The 20,003-nt window shown below is 33.9% G+C and overlaps 1 long non-coding RNA gene across 1 annotated transcript in view; it reads right to left on the bottom strand.

Moving 5' to 3' along the window:
* The window catches only part of LOC135125748 (uncharacterized), a 164,810-nt gene that overhangs the window by 46,658 nt on the left and 98,149 nt on the right, over window positions 1–20,003 (bottom strand). The window lies entirely within an intron of this gene.

Here is a 20,003-nt window from a genome sequence, read left to right as displayed (position 1 = left end):
ACCGAAGTATACAGAAAACACGACTCACACGTGACATTATTAACACAGAACTTTTGATTACTACAAACCACAACCTGCTAGATGTAAGTGCGTCTTAGCGGCTCTTCAATATCGCAAATTTCATTGTTTTTTTGACTTCGGGGATTCGCAATTTTTTCCGTTACGTGGCGCTCGCACACACCAATTTCTGTCAAACTGACAAGCCGAGTGACACTTGAGGTTCGTTTGTTTTTGAAGCGTCATTCGACACAAAAAATCTTAGGTTAGGGTCTCCTTGTCATGTTAGCGTCATTTGATGGCTTCCGGTGTGTACTCGCGACATCTACACCGTGTTGTGCAGGTTGAGCGGGACGTAATACGTTAATAGACGCATTTTCATCTAGCAGGTCGTGCTACAAACATTTCCCTGCAAAACCTTTTATTATGCTATAGCGAATCTATGAGCTGCGTTGTCAGATCATTCGTTATGTCTGTCTATGTGTCTGTCTCGTTACGTGTCTTCGTCTTTATGCGTTTGTGTTATTATATGCTTATTTTTACAGCTTGCTACGTGGGAAAGCAAATATAACGAGGCACACGCAACATTAAAAGAAGAAAAGGCTTCATTAATGTCTGTCTTAAAAAAAATGGAGGTTAATTTTAATACTTATAATAATGATTTGAAACAACTAAGAAAAGATATTACTACTAATAATAATGAAGTAAAACAATTAAGAAAAGATATTGCAAATATTATTAGAAGTGAAATAGCGGCGTTGGTCAAGAATGAAGTTAAACAGCAGATGAAGAATTTAGAAATTATTTCTCAAGTTAAATTTAAAGATGAAACAAATAATGAAGCAAATTAATTTACGTAATAAAACATTGGATATCTTTAGCAGTGTTTCAATTAATACACATTTAGTATATTTTCGACTTTTTTCAGCTATTACACTTACAGACGATGTAAAATCATAACAATGCGTAGTTTATTACCAAGGATTTTAAATAAGTAGACAGGATTGCTCGATCGCTATACCTTGTGTATATGTCGCCCCACTCCTACCTATCGTCCGTAGTGACGTAGCACGCAGACCTGAGTTGGAAGCAGCGATGTGCAAGTTAGTACTTTGGTACTAAAACTAGTACTTTCCTTAGTCGTTTAGTACTCTAGTACTCATCCAAGCAATTCTAGTACCTAAAAGTAAGTAATTTGCTGTATTTTATTTCAGTCGCAAAATGAAAATTGCTATCTATTTCTATTTACTATATGTCTCTCTCTTACTGTACTGCATAGGAAAAGGAGCTCTTTGGAAGTGCCGTGCGTTCGTGCGTACGGGCCATAGAAAATAGCGTAAGCGTAATGTATGTGGTTTAAAACTTTACGTCAACGCGTTCAACCTGCGTTCAACGTGTTGGTTCAACCCATAACCTCGCAACTCGCACTGTGATAATAGGTATGAAATAAAGTTAAAACTTCTGTTGCAAAATGGATAGGTAAAATCAGTGATTTTTATTTCAATTTGACTATAATAAAATAATTTTATATCAGATTTGTGATACGTACCAAGAAACCTGAGACTGAGAACCAAAATGTTGAAATTGAAAGTACGGAGACTGATGACACTCAAGAGTTGCCTAAGGAATTAGAATTATTAGAAACTAACACAGAAACTGCAGAAACTGATTGTGATGAAGACAACAATAATTCACGTAATATAAAAAAGCGAAAAATTTATACGCAGAAATTCAAGCATACCTGGAAAGAGTCATTCAAGTGGGTCGAAGAAAAAAATGAAATAGAATCAAGATGTATTGTTTGTAATGTGACAATAGTTGGGAGCATATCGCACTTAACAAGACACGAAAATTCAAAATCACATCAAATGAAAATGAAAGCAGCGGCGGTAATTCCAAAAGTGGAATCGTTTTTTAAAAAAGCTGAAAATTCTACAGAACGAGTCATAAGAGAAGCGGAATTGAAAATTGTTATCTTTCTGGCAGAACATAACTTACCTTTTTCATTAGCTGATCATCTCACGGAATTGTTTAGTTCTGTTTGCCCCAATTGTACAACTTGCAAAAAGTTGGGATTTAAAAGAAAGAAAGCGACACAACTTTGTACTTCTGTCATTGCGCCTAGTTACAATGAATCAATAATCAGGGAATTAAAGCAAGGCAAGTTTTCACTTATTTTAGATGAAACCACTGATATCGGAGTTAAAAAAAGTTTAGCTATTGTAGTTCGTTCAGTTGTAAATTTTAAAGTTACCGATCAGTTTTTTAAATTAATTGAAGTAGAGTCAAGTACAGCAAATGCTCTTTTTGAGTCAATTAAAAATTCTATATTTATTGAACATGCAATTCCATTTTCTAACATGATTGGATTTGGAAGTGATAATTGTTATGTCATGATGGGAGAAACTAATGGGCTGAAAGCTCTTTTTAAAAAAGAAAATCCAAATATTATTGCTATTGGTTGCACTTGCCACTCATTTGCACTATGTTCTTCTCGTGCTTGTGAACGTTTGCCAAGTACAGTCGAGCAGTTTTGCAGAGATGTATATAATTATTTTTCTAATAGTTCAAAACGCCTTCAAGAATTTAGAGAGTGTGAAATTTTTTGTCAAGAGGCACCACAAGCTCTCTTGCGGCCGAGCCAGACAAGATGGTTGTCACTTGGACAATCTGTAAATAGGATTTTAGATCATTGGAATTCATTAACATTATTTTTTACCAGGGCGGCATTAGAAGACCGCGTACACAATGCACAAACGATTTTGTCTGCTTTAAAAAACCCTGTATATAAGTTATACTTTTTGTTTTTAAGTTACGTTTTAGAAGTAATCAATAAACTTAATTTAGAATTTCAGAGCGAAACCCCGAAAGTTCATGTTTTACTGGAAAGAATAACGAGTTTATTTAAAGTTATTTGCAAATCATTTTTGAAAGCTGACATTTAAAAAAAGTCGAACTTCACAAAATAAATGTCCACAATCCATCTCATTACTTAGCGCCCGATGAAATATATTGTGGAGCAAAAACTGCTGTCTTCATAAGAAATACTTCTAATGAAATAGATAAAGCCGAGTTACGTAATTTTAAATGCAGAGTACTAGAATTTTATATTGAATTATCAAAACAAATTCTACAGAGATTTGATTTTGCAGATCCAATTTTAAAATTTGCCAGAAAATTCGATCCTCATGTAGTATGTAGCGGAGAATATAACAGTATTTCTGAAACGTTAACTATTTTTCCTCAACTTGAAATTGATTTAGAAATATTGGATTTTGAGTACAGATTAATTAGTGAAACTGAAGAGATTATAAAAATTAAGGATTGGGAAATGTGTGATTTTTGGTGCAAGGTAGGAAAAATGAAAAATCGTTTAAATGAATATTTGTTTCCAAATTTATTGAAAGTTGTTACGTGCGTTATGTGTTTACCTCATTCATCAGCAGCGGCTGAAAGAGTTTTTTCGCAATTAAATCTAATTAAAAATAAAACCAGAAACCGACTGCTCATTAAAACATGCGATAGTCTTTTGCAAGCAAAGGCATTGCTGAAATCTGAAGGTGACAATTGTTTTACTTGGCAACCTACAAGTAATATGTTAAATTTAAATAGTTTAAATAACGAAGTGTTGGAAGATGATTTATTTTAGTATTTGTTATGTTTTTGTCGTTAGAAAATTGTTTAATTTTTTATTGTGTAATAAACTTTTGTTTTGAATTTCGCGCTTTTTTTAATATTCTAGTCCCCAAGTGTCAAATCTAGTACCCAACGCATTGCCAACTCGTACTCAAGAAAGTTACTGTTGGAACAACGCTGGTCGGAAGTTTGTCGCTCGACAACAGTGTTTAAACGCGTTTAAACGAGTACTGCTATGATATTTCACTGCATTACTTTAATTAATACTTAATTACAGTTGTTTTAATTCGTATTTTCTTTGTGCAATCATTTGGTTGTACATTTTGCTGGTTAGAAAAAATTCTTTATTAGGTAAATCGTGATTTTTATTCATTTTTTATTTGTTTGAAACAACAGACACAATATTATTGATTTGAAATCTGTTTGAAAATGAATTTACAAAATTCATTTTATATTTTATGAAATGATTAAAAAATATGTAGTTTGTTTTAATAGGGTCCCTACTCAACTTAAGCATAATTTCAAAATGCCGGGAATGCGATGCGCCGTATTCGGTTGCAATAATAGTTTGATTGAGACGAAAAAAAAAGGCCTAAAAGTTATATATCACAGATTTCCTCAGGGAAACAATTTGACTTCTTCTACAATTAGAAATGAGTGGATTCGATGATGTAAAAGGGCCGACAAGATGAATCCTAACACTAGCGTAATTTGTTCTACTCATTTTACGCAGCAAGACTATGAACGAGATCTGCAAAATGAATTACTAGGTTTTAAACCAAGCTTATCTGCAGAAAATAATCGTAAACATAATGCTCTTTTTAAGGTTTGCCACAGAAGAAAATCTTGAAACAAACTGCTGTTCCAGTTTTAAATTTACCAAGTCTGCATAAAGGTACACAAGAACATGGAGACCCTAGTTTTTCCTCTAACCGTGCAAACAGATATAAAAAGAGAGAAAAAAAGGAAGAGGTTGAAAATATTTTAGCGGAACACAAAATACAAGAATCAAAAACTGACATTGAAGAAACTGCAATCCCGGACCGAACTTTTCCCACTGAATTTTTTTCTCAGCCTTCCACATCACACAACAAAGAAGACGATAAGTGATTTCATCAATATAACAACCTAAAAGTTAAATATGAACGCATGGAAGAAAAATATAAACAAAAAATAAAACTATTGAACTCGCAAGTGCAGTACTATAAGAAAAAACGTTTAAAAATCTCCTTAAGCAGTTGCGGTAACCATCATATAAAGGCCAAAAAATCCGAAGCAGAAGATGTTTTGAAGAAAATATTAACGCAGAATCAAGTTGCTCTATTGTTAAACAAGAAAAAACGAGTTAATTGGACATCCAATGAAATTTCAGCTGCTTTTACCCTAAGGTATTATAGCAAGAAAGCGTACGTATACGTAAAAAATACATTAAACTATCTCCTACCTGGTTTATTAACATTCAGAAGATGGGCTTTAAAAATAAGTTTGGATGAAGGAATATTAAAAGAAATTTTACGGTTTTTATCTTTAGCTGGTGAAAAGATGTCTGATTTTGAGAAAACGGTTGTGCTGGCATTTGATGAAGTCAAAGTTAAATCTTTATATGAATACAACGTCGCTTCAGATAAAATAATTGGTCCACATAGCCAATTACAAGTCGTTATGGCTCGCGGATTATTTTCCAAATGGAAGCAGCCTGTGTTTATTGGTTTTGATCAAAGAATTACTAAAGAGATACTTTTAAATATAGTTACAGAACTTTATAAAATACACTACAACGTTGTGGGATGTGTTAGCGACTGTGGCAGCAGTAATGTGGGGCTTTGGAAGCAGTTGGGCGTCGATATTAATAATACGTCATTTAAGCATCCTCAAACAAATAAAAATATTTATATGTTTGCAGATGCACCGCATTTGTTAAAATTGATCCGCAACTGGTTATTAGACACAGGTTTCAAGTTAGATGAAAATATTATCATCAATAAGAAACCGTTAGAGAGCTTAGTGGAGTATACAGACAAAAAAGTTAATGTTTGTTATAAACTTACTGCGAAACATGTAAGAGCTGAAAAAACCGAGAGACAAAAAGTTCGTCTAGCAGCACAGTTATTATCTGATACCGTGGCAGAAGCTTTAAAAAGATACAGGCCAGGAGGAGATCCAGAATTGGCCGAAAATACAGCGGAATTTATAAAAATGGTCAACCTATGGTTTGACATATTTAACAGTTATACGTCAACGGCTAATATTCCCACAAAATTGGCATATGGAACCCATTTACAAGAACAAGATGAAAGTCTTGATAAAATGTACAACACAACAAAAAATATGCGTGCGCTTGGAAAGAACACCCTGCAAACTTTTCAAAAAGGAATTTTGATGTCTATAAAGTCACTTAAGCAACTTTTTTTGGAACTGAAATCTACCTATGGCAGTTTAAAATATATTTGCACACACAAACTAAACCAAGATTGTCTAGAAAACTTTTTTTTTTCAAATAAGAAGTCGAGGACCAGACGAACATCCAACACCCAACGCTGCCATTCAAAGGATGCGGTTAATAATTTTGGGCAAAAATCCAGGCATTTTGGACAGTCAAGTAAACACACACGATGTAGTTCCAGAGGAATATATATCGGCTAGTGTTCTAAAAAATGTCAATATCGATATATCCGATGCATTAGTCGAAGAATTACAAAACGAATCGACCCAGAATAGCAGCAGTTCATTTTCTTCAAATGCATCGTCTTCATTGGAACTGAATACAACTGACGTTAGTAGAAGTTGTCCTGAAGTAACTAACGATGCTTTGGAATATATCGCGGGCTATCTTGCAAAAAAATTTAGAAACACTGATCCTACACTCGGTGATTTTACTTATAAGAAAAAGCAAGAGAGTTATCAGTTACCGTCTTAATAATAATAATAATAATAATAACCTTTATTGCCCAACAGATAACCCTATTACAGGACAATATAAATCAATAATAATTAAAAATAAATCTTCACACAGTATAGAAGGCATCACCCAAAATCGTCGATTGAAAGATTCTCATTACCAAGACAGAATGGAGGAAGGGGTTTCCAGAACTTAGAAAACTTATATCAGAGACAAATCTCAGATTTGAAGAAGTATTTCTTGAAACGAGCGGAAAGAAATGAAATGTTTCGCACCATCACAAGAGCAGATTTGAACCAGACACCCTTAAATCTGTCGAACACCGAAGAAATCCACACCCCCCACACAATAGATAAAATAATAAGTGGGCTAAAACAAAAACAACTACATGGAAAATTCTACAAAGACTTAGAAGAAAATCATGTCAATAAGAAGATGTCATTGATTTGGTTAAAAAAATCAAGTTTGTATGCCGAAACAGAAGGATTTGTGTTTGCTATTCAAGACCAAGTAATCAATACCAAGAATTATAGAAAATACATCATCAAAGATCCGAACATAAAAAACGACTGCTGTCGCCTATGCAAAGCAAAACCTGAAACGATCCAGCACATAATCTCTTCTTGCAGCATCCTAGCACAAACTGATTACAAAGCTAGACACGACAACGCAGCCAAAATCATTCACAAAGAATTAGCAACACTTATGAACTTAATCGAAGATACGACACCATATTACACTTACATTCCGTCTCCATTCCTTGAAAATAACAAATACAAATTATACTGGGATCGCACAATACTTACAGACTTAAACATTACAGCTAACAGACCAGACATCATACTTATCAAAAAACACACGAACGAAGCCATTCTCATTGACATTGCTATTCCTAACACAAACAACATTATTCAAACATACGACACCAAGATTTCAAAATATCTACAATTATCGATAGAAATGAAATCCATGTTGAATCTTAAAAAAATTTCAATTCTACCCCTAGTTATCTCTAATGTAGGTGTAGTTCCAAATAGCTTAGTTGAGAATTTAAAGTCTTTGCATTTGAATGATTCAATAATTGTCAAAATTCAAAAAGCTGTTTTGTTAGGAACATGTCATATTGTTCGTAAGTTTCTTGAACAGTCTGATTATGTCAGTCAGATTAGATTAGCACCAGTAGGTCAGAGTAGTGTAGGTCACTTTTCATGTGATGCGCGGATAAATGGTCGGTAGTTACGCTGGACTTTTGGGGATGGGGTGAGATTAGAGAATAATAGCAGACTAATTTGTATGCTGTAATTCTAGAATCTCGAAAGTTGTTCTGTTAATCTAATCAATGCATATCATTACTTGGTCTTAGTACCCGTAATGATAGAAGTCTTGCCTGAATGCCGGTCATTTCCGGGACAGTGGTGGGTCTTAAAAATAAAAAAAAAAATAAAAAAAATAACTAACAAGCTAAGGATCGTAAGAATCAAAACCAACACACTATGCCTACCATGCAATACGTGTATAATTAAATTAACATTAATAATAAAAATAATAAAAACAACAATTTAACGCAGCTGACTCATTTTACAAAAAAATACATCATCATAAAATTCTTTCACATTCTGATAAATATGTTCCAGTGGAGCCTTACGTCTTGGGTCCAACAGTTATCATATGGTGGTCTCATACAGCCTACAAGAGATTGGCATACCAAGATTAAAAAGTGGAACAATTATTTTGAGCAGCACCATGGTGATGCATTAAAAAAATGTTCAGGAATAGTTGAAAAATTAACCACAAAAATAAACCGAAGGGAAACGACGATTACTAGGGATATCATTAGGGCATTTTGCAAATTAAGAACGATAATACGAATGAACTATATGAACATTAAACTTATCGAGAAAAGGAGTCGCAAAAGAGCAAGTCAATCAAGTCAATCTGCTCAAAATACGGATACAGAACGAAAAAAACGTAGGAAACTAAATAAACTTACAAAATAATATGAGTATTTTATTTGCCAAAGTATTCAGGTTTCAAAGATTAATCACAGTTACTCATACAAAACAAAACTAATATAAATATACTTATTTTAGAGTGAGATTTACAACTCTGTTCCATTTTACCTAGGTAATGTTGCTTTAATTTACTATTACACTATTAGTTTTAGCCCCCAAATAAACGCGTTTTACAAATCTATAAACTACATACCTTGGATAAAAAAATGGACTTTTTATAGCGTTATTCACTCGGTTATTGACGACTAGTGGAGAATCAGATTATGAAATTGAATTGTTTAAAGTTATACTTTTCATAGGTACTTATTTAGTACTTTTTTCTACCCCACTACGTAATACTGTTATATCTACTGTTTACATGCTGCTTCAGTTCGATATTGTTCGTCAATAATAATTCTCTGAATTGTCTTAAAAGATTACCATATTTAGAAGCTAGTAATTAAATCATTTTTTGTATCCTCGTATGGTAATATTGAAGTAGATATTGTTACCCGTTCAATAGTTAAAGAAAATCACATTTTTTAGTCTTATTCTCACCTCTACATTAAATGGTAGACCAATAAAATTAATGCTCCTCTAGCTAGCCGGTCGGCATTAGGTCGGCATGTGACGTCATCCAGTCACGCCGCTGAGGCAGAATAATTCGACGGATCGAGCAATCCTGTCTACTTATTTAAAATCCTTGGTTTATTACAACAAAAGAAACAAAAAAAAGATAAAAGAATCTCATCAGACGAGAGTTTTCGTCTGCCACTAAAGATCATTCTCGCGACAAGAAGGACCGCCCTGCTACTTTTCTTTTATACCCTACCCACCTACCATGCCGCAACAGTATACAAATGCTTTAAATCAACATAAAATTATAACTGTTAGTCTGAATAAGAACAATCGCTATTACAGAAAAAGATTGCCAAGGAACCGAAATTTCATCACGTTTTTTTGAGCGATGCTTATAAATTATAAGGCTAGTATTCAATTAGATAATATGCAAACTAAAAAGGTAGCTAAAACTTTATAAAGTATTGTTAAATTGCACAAGAACGATTTCTACAACAGAAAAAAAATATTTGCAGGATGTTTATAGACCATACGAGCGCTCAACCATCTTAGTGTTTCAGTAAAGCGCTGAAAAGTCAAAATTTTTAAGAAATAAATTTAGATACCTGTTATGTACACTATAAATAATTAAATTTTTTTAAATCAATAACAAAATTAGCATAGCCTTTTTTTATTGAGAATGCAGTTGTTCTTAAATCTGAACTGGTGAGATCTCGAGTGGCCATAGAGATTGAGGACCCACGAAGATTGACGGACAACTGAGTGCTGCCAAATATTCTCAAAACATTTCTCGGTTTTGGGATTCTTCCATCTATTCATGACTTACAGTAATATCGAACAACAATGACCTGTCCTGTTGATTCGCCAAAGGCTCATGCGTCGAAGACGAATTCAGGATTGATGGTCGTGCCGATGATTCTCCTCGATAGACACATACCTATAAACGGTATAAGCTGTCGTGAAAGAGGAGATGCTGTAAGAATAGATCGGATTGTAGTCCGAATTTAAACGAGGAATGTTTTGATCTTTTTTCTTTTGAATAGACCTTGGTATTGTTTTTCCTTTTTTATAAGCGCTACGTGCTTTGGTCCAGAATTTAATGACAATTTTAGGATGGTTATCTTTGATTTTAATTGGTTTTTACTCGCGCCAATTGCTTTGGTCCAGAAATAACTGACAATTTGAGATGGCTATAACAAGGATATTTATGGATGTTTTCAAAGATTTTATTGTGTTCCCAGTTTTGGTCCTCTAGGATCTTTGGATTAATTTTAGGGATGTTTGAAAATATGAGAATTTAAAAAGTCCTTTTCAGTGTTTTCCGTTGATTTCTACACGCGCCACGTGCTTTGGTCCAGAAATGAAAAATGATTTTTGGCGTGTTTGGGGAAAAGGTTTTGTAAACACTTTTCGGGTAATTTTTAATGATTTTTTCGTTTTCCCAATTTTGCTGGTCTACAGATATTTGAGTACTTTTGGGGTGCATTAAAATTAATGCTTTTTGAGAGGTTTTAGGCCTTTTTCGGTTGTTTGCTTTTGAGCAAACAGCTAAATTTGTAGGATTCTGTCCTGTTTTTTAAGACGCCAAATGCCCTGGTCCAGAAATAGAAAGCCATTTTGGGGTGTTTAAAAACAAGGCATTTTCTAAGTTTTTTGGAACTTTTTAGGTTGTTTACTTTTGGAAAAACACTAAATTTGTAGAATTCTCCATTTTTTCGTGTGCCCAATTTTTGGTGGTCTACAGATATTTGGGTACTTTTGGGGTGGATAAAAATTAATGCTTTTTGGGAGGTTTTTTGCCTTTTTTGGTTGTTGACTTTTGAGAAAACAGCTAAATTTGTAAGATTCAACCCTGATTTTTAACACGCCAAATGCCATGGTCCAGAAGTAACATTTTATACTCTACTGTTAAAGGACATTAAATAAAACTATTAATGCTTAGTAACTAATTGTTTGATTGAATCATACATTTGTTGAAGTATTGTATTTACTAAAATAATTGAAACAAATTAATACTAAAATAAAGTAACAGACAAAATACGATTACAAAAATAATTGCTCCTACCGGCGTAAATATCCATATCCATGGTTTTGCCAACAATATTCTGTTACACTTGCGCTGCTAGAATTCTTGTATCCACTATAATGGTTAATGATGGTGTAATTCGGTGACTTGCATCGAGTGTTGTCTTTCAAGACTCTAGCCGATATTGCAGTTGGTTCGAGGAAGATACATTTTTTGAATAAAACATACGTAGTTGTTCATGTCCCTCTTTAATTTCTAACATTTTTCTAAAGGTACATTCTTTATTACTATCAACAGTTTGTAGATAGACATTAGTAACATTGCTATCACTCAATAAATAAAAATCTTTCTGAATTAGAATGGTTGATAGAATAAGTGTGCAGTTTAAGCCGAACATTGTTTAGATGAAATGAATAGTTTGTTGCTGCGGAATTCTATATATATAGCAACAACCATCACCACCACTATTAACGAGCAGCCAGGTTCCAACATCCTACTATTAGAGCGAGGAGGGTAGAATAAGAACGGAGGGAGCATGTCGTATGCTTTCAATGGTACGGTTTTGGCACAAAATCAGCTACCGCAAACACCGTTTACGATCGGTCTGTCGACTGTGCGCATGTGCAAGCTGGCTACAAACTCGAGAAAAGCCCATCGTACTCCATGGGCGTACATCTCAGTTATTTTGTTCCATCACGTGCTGTGTATGTTTATACTTTGAGCCGTTTTGTTTTTATAAAATTCAACATGGTGAACTGCAAACTTTGTAAGTCGTGGAATGGTAGTACACAATTTGTGAAAGACAGACTTAGTTTTCATAAGTAAGTAATAAATGTATAACTTGAGTAACTTTGCCCGCCACTGTTTAGCGATTCTCTCGAAACTGGGGGCGTGGTTTAGCCGAGCGCGTATTCCAAACACCGTCATAAACGGTGTCTAGATTTCGGACGGTCGGTGCCACATTTTTCGACCGTACTATCCCTCCGTTCTTATTCTACCCTCCTCGTACTAGAGTCATTATCGTCGTTGAACTTGTTTGCCGGAGCACACACTATTAATTTTCCGCTGACAATGTTCCTATTTATATGAGAATTATGTTACATACATATCTGCGAAAAATGAAACTCTTGCATTTTCGAGAAGAGAAAAACAACTGAATCGTAAGCTTGAAATAAAAAGTAGAGAGGGAAAAAGAGCAGAAGAAGGGATTAATTTCGTATATAAATTCAAGACCACATGGAAGAAATGATTACAACTGATTAACTAGTATCAACAGAATTAACCAATAGATACCCAAGGACATGGGTAAGGTTATATTTTTATTATGGTATGTAAATTTTATAATTTTTTTTTTTTTTGTTTAGAAGATTTTACAGTTTTCCCATACGATCGGAGTCATCGAATGCTAGAGGGGAGACTCCAAAAGCATATATTTCGGTGTCATAGGGAGGCTTGAGAAAGGGAGCGACAGCTCCGAAAAGCTGCACTTCCCAAAGCATCACCACCGATACCATCTCAACCATCAAATTGGTTCAACTCTGAACCCCCAAAGTAACATCACTCGAAAATTGGGACGACGACGTCAGTGGGACGTACGTTCCATCGTTGAAGGACATCGGGAAAAATAAACGAAAATCATTTTTTGTTTTTATCTGTCTCTACTCGTTAATTCCTATCACCCTACCATAACTTACCATCTCTACAAGCTACCTCTCTACGCATATATAAGTCAAAATTTGCCGAATTCTTAAATTTTTCATTAATGCATAAAAAAGTTAAGGTAGTTTTAGTATATGTAAGTATAAACGGTTTTTAATAGTTGCGTAAAGCTCAAATTCATCAAAATGTTTGTATTGCATTTCGGAACATTACGTGTGCACTTAATGCAAGACTGCCGTATCTCAAAACTAAGTGAAATGCACGTAAGCTATGAAGCTATGAGATTTCAGTCGATGTTGATAATCTGATACTCTTACTAATTTAGGTACAAATTGCAACACAACAAATACACAATATCTTCTGATATAGTTAAGAATTGACCGAAAACATGGAAATCAATTTTTCTTTGAATAGGAAAGGTAGGAAAGTTAATTTGGGCGAAATAAAAAATTTAAAATTTGTCAAAAATTCCGATGGAATTTTGTATATCAAGAAATAATAGTCAATCATTTCCAGAACATCACGACAACGGCGGCATCAGACTTAAATGAAAATGATTAAACAATATTTATGAAGGTCCTTTAGCAATACGTAAAAAAATACGATGGACTGAATCAATTATGTATAAAAAACCGAATTAAATAAAATTACAACACATTTTATAACAATTTAGCCATAGTACACTGACCGGCAAAAAAAAACCGACCACCCTGAAAAATTTCGCACAACGAAGCTTTAAAAATTATTAATTTAACTAGAGAACTAAAAGAAGCCAATTAAACGTAGAATTAAATTAATTTAACAAAATAACAGAAACAGAACGACACTTTGAAAGACGTCTGTAAGAGTTAGCGGAATTATTTTCGCGTGAAAACGTTTATTAATTGTCAAACTTATAATCAAATGATGAAAAACACTATTTACAACAACAGCCTCCTTTATTGTTTTTTTTAAGAAAATATCGTACTTGGTCTGTTTCTGTTATTTTGTTAAATTAAATTTAAAATTGCGTTTAATTGTCTTCGTTTTTGTGCTAATTTGTACATCATCTGTCACTAGTGAATGATTCTTTAATAAAATAATGATCACTAGTTAAATTAAGTTTTAAAGTGGTTTTGCGAAATTTTTCAGGGTGGCCGGTTTTTTTTGCCGATCAGTGTAGATGTTGAATGAATTAATACTGGATCGTTTTGTGTTTTGTTATGTTTTTTTCATTACAATGTGTTGCTAGTTTGCTCTTGTCTTAAATTTATTAACACGCAAGCCAAAATATTTGATATGGTGTAGCAGTGCAATAGTCACGTAAGTCAAAATTTCTTGTTTTCTATAACGAGTAGAAGGGTCTACTCTAATGGAATAAAAACACGATTAATAATAGATTGACAATACGACTATAATGTATTTCGAAGCCTTTGGTATTTAAGATACAAATAATATATAAAAACTTGGGAATTTTGAATCATCATTACTCAAAACACGCTGATGTTTGTGCCCAGCAACGTATTAATATTATTAAGTATGCTTGTGCAAAATAACCTGTATATTTACACTACACCAAATATAAGTCTACTGTATATTCAGATCTATGAAAGCGAATGTTCGAAAAAAATGGAACCAATCAATTTAATCGAAACAAATTATCATCTTTTCCATGCGAAAAATATTACAACACAACATCATCTTATATACAAGATAAAAACCGACAAAACAGACAGTGACTATCGTCGATTCTTTAACTGGTTAGTACCAACGAAAATTGAAGACGAGGTTCAACAAAAATAATATTAAATATAAATCCATCAAAATTCAAATAGCAGCAGGGTCACTTGGACTGATAAAGATACTCTTATTTAGACATGTGATTGTCTGTGCAGTTATTCTTAGCCCATTTTTGTATATTTTTATCTGTTTCGACGTAAATATCGATGTCTGTATAAGAAGACGTCCGACCCAAGAGAAACGTTGCACATCCTCCAGCCATGAAAGTTCTGGACGACCGCAATTTTTTATTTAACAAACTTTCGACTGCTTGAATGATATGACGTTTTTCTTCATTCAGTGAAGATATATCAAGAATATGAGAAATTAAACTTCTGTTTTTTAATGAGAACATGTCTGATGTGTGAACTGAACTCACATGCTTACAAAAGTCACCTCCTTACATACCAAACAATTGCTTCATTGCAATTCACACGGAAATAGTTTGAAGAACTACTGAATTGCAATTCACACGGAAATAGTTTGAAGAAATGCTGAAGTACAATAAATTATTAAATGACCATATATGGACATGAAAAACTGCTGATTTGACATTTCACCCTTCTACTTCATTGCAATCAATCTTTAAATGACCATATATGGACATGAAAAACTGCTGATTTGGCATTTCACCCTTCTTCTCCATTTATTTTCTGCATATTCTGCATTATTTTTCGTATATATTTTGCGTAGGGACTCGTAATTGTTAGTCTTAATTCTGTGTCTGCTAGTGTTAAGTGCTAACTGTTAAAAAAGTGAAGTATTCGATGAGTCTCAAGAAACCAAAAATTAACATCCTCCAGGATGTAGTGATACAGGTAGGTTTTTTTTATTTTGTTTAATTTTTAAAAAATGTTTTTTATGTTCATAAATGTAGAAATGTTTATAAGTAGGTATTTATTTTGTTTTCAGCCGCCTTTGCCCAAATTGCGGAGACTTGCAAATCTAACGGAGGAGGAAGCAGAAAAAATAAAAACAAGAAGTGAGGACGCCTCCACTTCCGCTGTGGAAGACCCACAGACACCTTCCCAGCTAGATATCTCAGGGCTGGAGGAGCCGTGCGTCTCTATGACGCCCTTACTGTTTGAGGGGTTAGACGCGCACGGAAAAAGCTTGTCTTTCCTTCGTAATCTCTACGGAGTTACGGAGGAAGACGAACAGAGGCAGCGAGAGCTACAGGAGCAGCAAGAGCAACACGAGAAGCGGAAGCAGCAAGAGCAGCAGGGGCAGGAGCAGGAGCACCAGCAACAGCTGGTCCGCCAGTCGCCAACACCTGTCCCTGCTACACCACATCCTGCTGCGCCTGATGATTCGGGGGATGAATTCGAAGACGAAGACAATGCGTCGACATTGTTATATAATTTTAAGTGGAAGTGTAGGGCAGCGCAGGACAGACATACTACGCGACAAAGAGAACTAGTACAAAAACAAAAAAAGTGAAAAAAAAAACACTAAAAAGTTAACAAACCAAATTGCCGCTCTATAAAGACAATTAGTGGAAGGGCAGAGTGAATTGCGGGGTGCAGAAATCGAACTAACAAAAAGTATACAAAAATCCGACAAAGTAAAGAAACTATACGTAAAAATAAAATGTACCTATATAATCTCATACTGTTAGTAGTAGTGTTAGTAGCGTTAAAAGTGTTGAAATGTTTTAGTAGTAGAATTAGTAGTGACATTAGTATATGGAGTAGTGATAGTGGTGTTTGTATTCTGGTAGTAATAGTTATATATCAATAAATAATATGAGTATTTTATTTCGCTTTTTTTTTTAAAGTGTTGTATGTTGGGCTTATTCGATTCCTTTTTCGATGGTCTTTTTTTCGACCTGAAAAAATTTTTACGCAGCGACTTTCAAAAAATTTAAAATGGCTCCTGTATCCAGGCCGATGTGGACAGAATGATTTTTTTGCGTAGACCTATGCGTTCGTTCCGGGTGGAGGTTCTGATGTGATCTCGACTTCGTCTTCTACCGTTTGGGCTCCAGAAACTTTTGCCCTTTTCTCCCTTATTTTCAACTTTTTTCGAAATTTTTTTGAACTCGGCGTGTGTGTTGAAATTTTTAGCTGTTCTCCGTTCCCCTGCACCGACATGCTATCTCTTATCGTTTACGAATTATGACGTTTTTACGTTATTACTACTAAACGGTACAGGAAAATGCTTATTTTGCTGTACGAACCTATAGACTGGCCACTCGGAAATATTTTGGTGCAAAAATTATTTTCTTAAGTTTTGCCGTTTGGGCGCTACAAACTTTTACCCTTTTTCATCGCCAGATCAAAAGTTAGGTAAAAACCGTCGACGCCAGTGTATATGGTTCGTATTTCTGAATCTTTTTTGTTCTATGGACGAATCTTCTATCTCTTACCGTTTTCGAGTAATAAAGTTTTTATCGGTTCAAAAAAATAATCGCACTTATAACTTATATTTATTTTTACACACGGTTAGCCAATGATTGATAATCATGCATTTGTTTTCCAAAAACAAACTTTTCATTTTTTTTTACACCAAAAAGTCTAATTTAATTCCCTGTTGATCAAAAAAATAGTTTTTCCAAATTCCGACAACTTTTTTTGGCAAAAAATGTTTGACCCCAAACCAAAATTTTCACATATTTAACTATATGGACCTACAGATTGTTCATTCGGAAACTGTTTTTTTAAATGATGCCGTTTGGTCTCCACAAACTTTTGCCCTTTTCTCCGAAATGCTTAACGCAAACTAAAAACCGCCGACACCGGTGCATGTGTTTCGTATTTTAGAAAACTTTTTTGTTCTATGCATGAACCTCCCATCTCTTCCCGTCTTCGAGTAAAATATTTTTTTATATCTGAACAACAATTACACCTCTAACCGATATTTATTTTTATACAAGTTGAGTAATAAATTTATGAGAATGCATTTTTTGGAAAAAACAAAATTTCTGTCGTAAGCCGTTTGCCACCTCCGAAACGATAATATATGTTTTTAATATTTCCTGAATACCTCTCTGGCAGCGTTAAAAATGCAGCGTCCGAGATCAAGTGCATCGCAAGCTTTTTCGCGCTCCGTCATCCAACACCTTATTGTAATAATTTCGAAGGAATGCCGACGTGTTTACATTATTGTGGATTAATTCGGGGCGTAATTCAACGATTCCGAAACGAAATTGATATATAGAAACGACTTATTTTGTACATTAATTACTGCATGTTTTTTTATAAAATCTGGTGTGGCTACAAAAATTGAATAGCCGAATTTAATTGGGTCGTATTCATTTATGTTAATTTTCAATCCCAAAATTTCATACAACGCCCAACCGGAATCGTTTTCTGCAAATTCCTCTAATTTTTTCATGATTTTATCAATGACGTTTTCTTCATACCATTCCTTTAAATTTGTGTATTGATCAATGTATTGATTTTTTGTTGAAAATGTTTTAATGTCTGTTTCACCAGAGTGCGGTTGAATAAAATTTGCTGAAAAAATTACATTTACCTTAAGCATTGAGTTTTTCAATTCTTTTTTAATTCTAAACATAAAGCATTTAAAAGATTGTTGAAAAAACTGAAGAGGATCTTTAATGTGGTAGTTACATATAAATCCTGTGCGAATTCGTCGTTGGTAATGCTTCATGATGATCAACTTTTAATTCTGACGGATGTTGTTCCTTGCCACAACGATTTTACATTGTTTAGTGGAACAAAAATAAGAGCAACTTAGAATGCTACTACCTTTTTATAAGAAATGTTGAAAATGTTGACCTTGACGAACCATTCAGGCGTCAGAGCGTCGCAAGATGTTTGTTGATAGATAAAAAAAACACCGGAGTAGCGGCTGCCACTTTCACTTGTTGTTGAAGCTCTTCGATAATTTCTGGACACTGTTGATTTCCACAAACTAACTGTTTCATCCAACCCATACACATTTATCGAAAACCGTCTCTTGAACTCGTACTTGTTGAGGAGCATGTGGAGTTTCATCGGACAAAAAGTGAGTTACACAACGTGGACAATCAGCGGGCTCCAAACCCTGTACTTTGTCAACAGGGTATGGATGTGGCCGTGTTCTTTTAATGTAGGATGCACTACAAGCTGTGAAAATCCAACTTCTTCTTTTATGTCCTATCACGGTCACGATCGTGAGTTTGAGGTTGAAGGTACCATGATCTCGGAGATGCTGTACCACTGATGCAAATGTTCGCGCACACCAATTACCATATCGACACAATCTGCATGGGAAAACTGGTTTGAACTATGTTAACCAAAAACGTACTAAGCGCCAAATCGCAAAAAATGAGTTCAACATCCTAACAGTCAGAATTTAATGTCAAAAACTAATTTGTAAAAATACTTTGTCTTAATTATTTTTATACTAAAATTTGAGGTAGAACTATGCGCCTTTAATAAATCTGGGATTATGTTTTAATCAAAAACGTACCAAGCGACACAGCACTTTTTTTAATTGGTAAGGACACTATTGTATTTGGAAAAAAAGAAAATGGGTCGTGGCGCACAAAAGGTGGCATCTTGTCTTAAGAACTTAATACCTATTGAAAATTTTACCAAAAAGGATATAACAGAACTGACACTGTGGTCTGACTCTTGTGGGCGTCAAAATAGTAATATAAAAACTGTATTCATGCTGAAATCAATTCTATAGCAACATTCTACTTCAACGATTTATTTGAAATTTTTTGTTTCGGAACATAGTTTTTGGGTCGTAATTACGTGTGCATTATTTTTAACAATTTGTGCATTAAATTTTATTCTATGCGCAATAACATTTGTGCACTAAATTTACTATGTTGCGCCATAAGTTTTTGCATTTTGTACATTATATTAAGTGCAAATTGGAATAATAAAATTATTGTTTCGGGCAATGACTTTCTGTACTGCGTGCATTATTGAAACTGTATAGAAAATAACAAAGAAAAATAGACCTGCTGTATTAAAATGTATTTTACGAATGAATACAAAATTAACAAAAACATAAGATATTCATAGCAAAAAAGTAGCTAAACAAATTAAAAGTTTTGAAACAATTAACAAAGAAACTTAAAATAAACATTCTTTCATCAAAAAACTCAATTACTAAACATGATTAATTTATTGAATAATAATTAAAATGCTTTTTTGGGTTTAGAACTGGCGCTGTAACATGTCTTTTAAAGAGTGGGAGTGTAATGCCCACTTTACTGTGAACTAATGCACATGTTAGTAATTTACGGAACATTTGAAATGCTCCTTTATTTTTTCTCAAATACAAATTGATTTATTAAAGAAACAGTTATTTTAGCGAATGAGCAAATTTAATTAAATAATTCTAAATTGCATTATTTATTGCGCAAATAGAAAAAACAATCTGCCATTATTTTATTTATTGCCCTTTCAGTTTTACAAATGCTGAAATAGTTTCTTCTGTGCTGAAATGTTTTTAATAAGTGCGCATTTAAATTGTTCTCATAGTCTTTTACCAA

The sequence above is a fragment of the Zophobas morio genome, unplaced genomic scaffold (assembly GCF_036711695.1).
Source record: "Zophobas morio isolate AGI-343-1 ecotype UQ-CSIRO unplaced genomic scaffold, CSIRO_AGI_Zmor_V1 ptg000009l, whole genome shotgun sequence".
In the NCBI taxonomy this organism is placed as follows: Eukaryota; Metazoa; Arthropoda; class Insecta; order Coleoptera; family Tenebrionidae; genus Zophobas; species Zophobas morio.
This window is presented reverse-complemented; position numbering and strand designations above follow the sequence as displayed.